Raw genomic sequence first — 5,574 nt, 5'->3', positions numbered from 1 at the left:
TCATGATTGATAATATTTTTCTCAGAAATTTGAATATTTGCGGAAGCGTGCCCTTTATAGATGTATTTAAATAGATATTTGACACTTTTAATTGATGTACACACTTCAACATTTATATGACAGTTATATTGGAGGCACAAATACAGGTTATAAGAGACAATCCAAGTATTATCGACGATATTACTTCCAATCAAAATGGTACTACCAGATCTTCGTTTGTATTTGGGATATCCATCAATATTTCCAATGGTCACATTTTGAAATTCTTTTGGATATCCTTTGAACATTTTCCATACATGGACTATTTGGATTTTGTATTCCACGTGGTCCATGTACCATATTTGATTTTACAATTTGAAAAAGTCGAGGACACTGGTCCTCATCTGGAATTTCTGCCTTAACTATACGGTCAATGTCATCTTCTGAATGTAATTTGGACTCACTATCTAATATCAATAATATGTGAGCATGAGGCAGTCCACATTTCTGAAATTCAATTAGCTATTACTTTGCCAAATAAATGGAATTTACATATATCATTTAAAAGAGCGCTCAGCTTAATATTAAAAACTCTGGCTACCAAGTTAGGTCCGTTTTCAACTTTTTGCCAGCATTGTAAACTGTTTGTGATATCTGCCCATTTGGGGTTGCATGTCATGGTTATAAATAAATTGGGCTTGCCATACTTCGTTACAATTGCCATAGCATCCTGATTTCGCTGCTGCATATTTCTGGGACTACCCTCAAAAGATGATGGAAGTATTATCATTTTACCAATCGGCACATTGTCATTTTCAGATCTAGATTTGAGATAATCCATCAAACCACTATATTTTTCAACTCTCAACTTAGATTGGTTTGCTTTGATGAAATTTATCCGATTGGCCTCCATTTTTGAATACGAATCCACAATAAACTGTTGAGTTAATTTTCCTGCGTTTAAAATAGGATTGAATGTGTCCCTCACAGAGAGATGAAATCATAATACTGCCTTTGTTTGACTCGTGTCCTTACATTTCGCCTAGTATTATTGTCGACTACACTGTTGTCTCTAAGTATTAATGCAATATCTGTTCCCCAGCCTTTTTCACCATGAGGAAAAAGAAGAGAATATGTCATTGCATCTAATGTAGGAAACAGGATACTGATTTGTTTCATTTTAGTGGCACTTGGATTATTGGGATCTGGTTTACAATGACTGAGCAAGTCCCTTTCAAAAGGAGGTTCTCCATCTTTGTTTCTGAATATGACAGCAACCTCGGTTACACGAGGAGAATTATATCTACCTAGGTCACTGTTACGATCGTATTTAATTGCCATTGTTACTGCTGTGGGAGCAATACCTTTTGCCGCTGCTTCAGATTGGGCTTCCTCTTCTACCTCATGTAGCATCTTGTAAAGATTTTGTTAATTCATTTGTTTCATGCATGAGGTTGTTGATGTTGATCATGAGTCTTTCTAAGCAGCCCTGATTTTCTGGCATTGCTAATCTTTTACTTGTAGCTTCGGCTGTATCCAAAATATAGAGTTGAGCAAACTTCCGAGAAACACCATCCAAAGGATGTAAAGTTCCAGTACGGTGATAAACTTGTCCATGTATTCTAAAATAGTATGGCCCATACCGTGATAGCGACGCAATATTTGCACCCATGGAAGCAAACGCAAAAGACCTATTTATGGATCGAATATTTTTCATGAAATTTTTATGGTCAGAATCGTTTGTCATTAATCTTTTTAAATATGCCGGGTAATCTGGAAAATGTATATCATTTGGACAGACTTTCCCTTTGCTACAACATCAAGTAAATTTCCCATCGGATGGTTTTTTACCCCACCTGGGTATGCAAATTTAACTGCCATCTTTGTTGGGTTAATCTGCATAGTAACTCTGGCTGGTGGGTATAGTGAAGGTACGGTCAATTAGCATCTTTCTCTTTTATTAGTGTAGATAAATGACTTAGTATTTGCACGTAACCTATGCACATCCTACCATATACTTTAAATCATGTCTAGATTACTTATGATTAATATAATGTAAATGTTATATAAATAATTGCTATACTATATTGTTTCGGGAATAATAATAAGAAAAAAGTCTCCATTACAAACTTTTGAACAATAATAGATACAGAGGCAGAGCTGCCTCAAACTGACTGTCAAACTGCAGCAGGAAGGCCAGGGAGGGTTGGGGGGCAGGAGGTAGGGGGGTAAGAGATCAACCGAAGGACTTGTATGCATGCATATAAGCATAACCAATGGACATAAGACACTGGGGGGTAAGGGAGGCCAGGGGAGTGTCAAGGGCGGGGGGAAAAAAAGGACACATATGTAATACCCTTTGTAATACTTTAAGCAATAAAAAAAGAAAAAAGTCTCTACATGTTCAGCAACTGTCATAGGTCTAACTACATAGTACATGTCAGCAACAAGGTAGCTCTTTCCCCCGAATATTTTTGATCTGGAGTTGGTTGAACCCATGGGTGCAGGACCCACAGACAAGGACCAACTGTAGTTTTGGACAATGTGAAAATCTGTATCATATTGAGAGACTACTGGATGATGTGTGTGGAATTAGTATAAGCATATTAAAAACTGAACAAGCTTTTAAAAAGCAATTATTAACTCTAGAAAAATAACATTATTCCATGAAAAAACAATCATAGTATAATGCCTTAGCATAGACTAAAAACAGCTAATTAAATCAGGAGTGGCAGGGAAAAGGGATGGTAAGAAAGCTACATCTTATCCATCACAAGAGGAAGGTACCAATCACTAAAATCCACAAACCAAGAAACAAGAGCACATAGGTTATAATTTCAAAATGTGCTATGAGAAAAGTACATTTTTTAAGAAAGACAAAAGAATTAAAAGCACCAGCCCATCGTGCCAAATTTGATAAATTTGACTTTTTTTAAAATAATGTTTTCATTTATTTCAGAGAGAGGAATGGAGAGGGAGAGAGAGAAACATTGATGAGAAAGAAACATTGATCAGCTATATTCTGCATGCCCCTACTGGGGTTCAACCCACAAACCAGGCACGTGCCCTGACCGGGAATCAAACCAGTAACCTCCTGGTACATGGGACAATGCTCAACCAACTGAGCCCAACCTGGCAGGGCAATAAATTTCTATGTTGCTCCCTAAAGGAGAACCACTGCCATTCAAATTCTCCTTTGCCTGTAGCCTAATTTTCCTTAGAACCCGGGGTTGTGTTTAACAATTTAATAGAGGGAAGTGAGCATTACTCAGAAAGGTAAACTGAGAAAACTACTTTGCCCAATTCCAAACCATGAAAATCTCTGCAGAGGCAAATAAACCTCTGACTAGTTGTAATCAAGGTCTCCCAAGAGCCCTCTTGGGGCAACTGTTCATACTTACAGTGCCAATAGGAATCTCAAATATCCCAATCTTGCCATCCTCCAACAACTGGTACAGCACTGTCATGAAGTCTTTCTGGATGGAATAGGGTGTGAAGGGAAAAGAGAAATGGATGCCACCGATCTCCTGGTATTTATCAGCCCCCTGATCCTAAGGGGAGAAAAATATCTGGTAGTTCGCTGATGAGCCAGGAAGAACCCGGCTTGAAATCTAGAACAGTTCTTAAGAGCAGTCTCAATACTGATTACGGATTTTCTCCTTAGGCTCTACATTATTTGGCAAGAAGAGATCATGTTCCCTCCATCATGTGCATATCCCCATGAAGCCACACCAAATCATGCAATCCACCCAGTGACATTTATCACAAAGGGCTCTAGAAGAATGCAGAATGCAAAAGCCCTTATACAGAAACTCCCTGCATTTCACCTGAGGTACTTATGCTGCCTGGATAGCCTTCTAATGCCTCCTCGAGAGGCTTGGAGATTTCCTCTCAAAGACCTGTGCCCTGGGATCAAAGATGTTGCCTGTATTCACTTCTGCAGCAGTCTTCCCTCACTTCTGCACAGGGCGGTATGTGCATGACAAATGCTGCTTTATCCTGATGGGAGACCTGTAAATAGAATCATGACACACAGGCAAAGAATTACAAGTACAATTACACTTTTTCTGACATGGCACAGGTTAATGTACATAACCTTATTTTACAGACACCCCCTACAGTGGTCAATCACCCTCCCTCCAAATACGTGTGCATGCACACACGCAGGCCGCTCTACAGAAAGTCACTCTTTGCTGTCATTACCCTGCATTTAGTTTCTTCATAGTTCTTAGCACTCAACTCAATTCATTGAGTCCTCCCCACTACAGTATAAGCTGCATAAAAGAAAGAACTTTGTCTGTCTTGTTCTTCCCTGCCCCTAGCACTCAGCATGCCAGGTGCTGTGACAAGTAGCGGGGATTCAATAAAAATTTGATGAATATACAGCAAGCTTCACATGGGGGCTGTAGGTGGAGGTTTCTGTTATAGAAACCTCTTCAGAGGTGTCAGTGGAGGATGTCCCATAACTGAAATATCTAGTGCAAGGCCAGTTCTTTAGTCGTTACAAACTGTTTTCATATAACCTCACAACAACCATGTGGTCAGTATTATTACTAGCTCTATTTTATAGATGAAGAAACTGACAGAAAGATTAAATGACTTGCCCACTTGGTGTGGCTCAGTGGTTGGGTATTGATCTATGACACTAGGAGTCACGATTCAAATCACGATCAGGGCACATGTCTGGGTTGCAGGTTCCATCCACAGTAGGAGGTGTGCAGAAGGCAGCGATCAATGATTTTCTCTCCCTTTCCCTTCCTCTCTGAAATCAATAAAAAATTTGTTTTTAAAACAAAAGGTTAAGTGACATGCCGATAGTCACATAGCAATTGCCCGAATCCAAGATTTGAATGCACATCTGCCAGACCTTCAAGCTCCTAAGCTTTGTATTTCCTCATTCTTCTCTCACCAGGGTAAGGTGAAAATAGACTTGTTTACCAAACTTAGGAATGACAACAGGAAACAATACAGAAAAAAAGTAATTATTGCCCTAGCTGGTTTGGCTCAGTGGATAGAGCGCCAGCGTGTGGACCAAAGGGTCCCAGATTTGATTCCAGTCAAGGACACATACCTCAGTTGCAGGCTCTTCCCCGGCCCAGGCCCTGGTTGGGGCATGTGCAGGAGGCAACCCATCGATATGTTTCTCTGACATCGATATTTCTCTGTCTTTCCCTCTCTCTTCCACTTTCTCTAAAAATCAATGGAAAAATATCCTCGGGGGAGGATTAAAAGAAAAGAAAAAGTAATTATTATTTCACTCCCCATGGATGGTAATTATGGATCTCATTATTCCAGAAACAGCACAAGCTAAGTCAGAAGTTAAAGAAGGGTTTAGATAAATCCACAAATAGTAGATACACTATGTGTGCTTTAAGAATGCTTGGTGTAGCTTTTTCTGACCTCTTCAGATTGGCTGCCTGAAGGACAACCATGACCTTCCACACAAGTTCTCCCTAGAATTCCCCACCAGTGCTAAGGCACAAACCTCATGCTCATTAAATGAGGTAATAAGACCTTATGTGAAATTGTAAGTTTTGAAAGTGTTCATTTTCTTCAGTCTTCAATTATCACTTGTTATTTACTTGGGTATAAACT

At 39.4% G+C, this 5,574-nt stretch overlaps 1 long non-coding RNA gene across 1 annotated transcript; it reads right to left on the bottom strand.

The window, feature by feature from the left end:
- Window positions 1-2,981: 2,981 nt before the first annotated feature.
- On the bottom strand, window positions 2,982-4,867 carry LOC111824697. The gene is made up of 3 exons (XR_002827784.1): window positions 4,588-4,867; window positions 3,807-3,990; window positions 2,982-3,530 (listed from the first exon to the last, which is right to left on the bottom strand). It is a non-coding gene; the product is annotated as an uncharacterized LOC111824697 (long non-coding RNA).
- Between the last annotated feature and the right edge of the window lie 707 nt (window positions 4,868-5,574).

Source organism: Myotis lucifugus, unplaced genomic scaffold (assembly GCF_000147115.1).
Source record: "Myotis lucifugus unplaced genomic scaffold, Myoluc2.0 scaffold_4299, whole genome shotgun sequence".
Taxonomy (NCBI): Eukaryota; Metazoa; Chordata; class Mammalia; order Chiroptera; family Vespertilionidae; genus Myotis; species Myotis lucifugus.
This window is presented reverse-complemented; position numbering and strand designations above follow the sequence as displayed.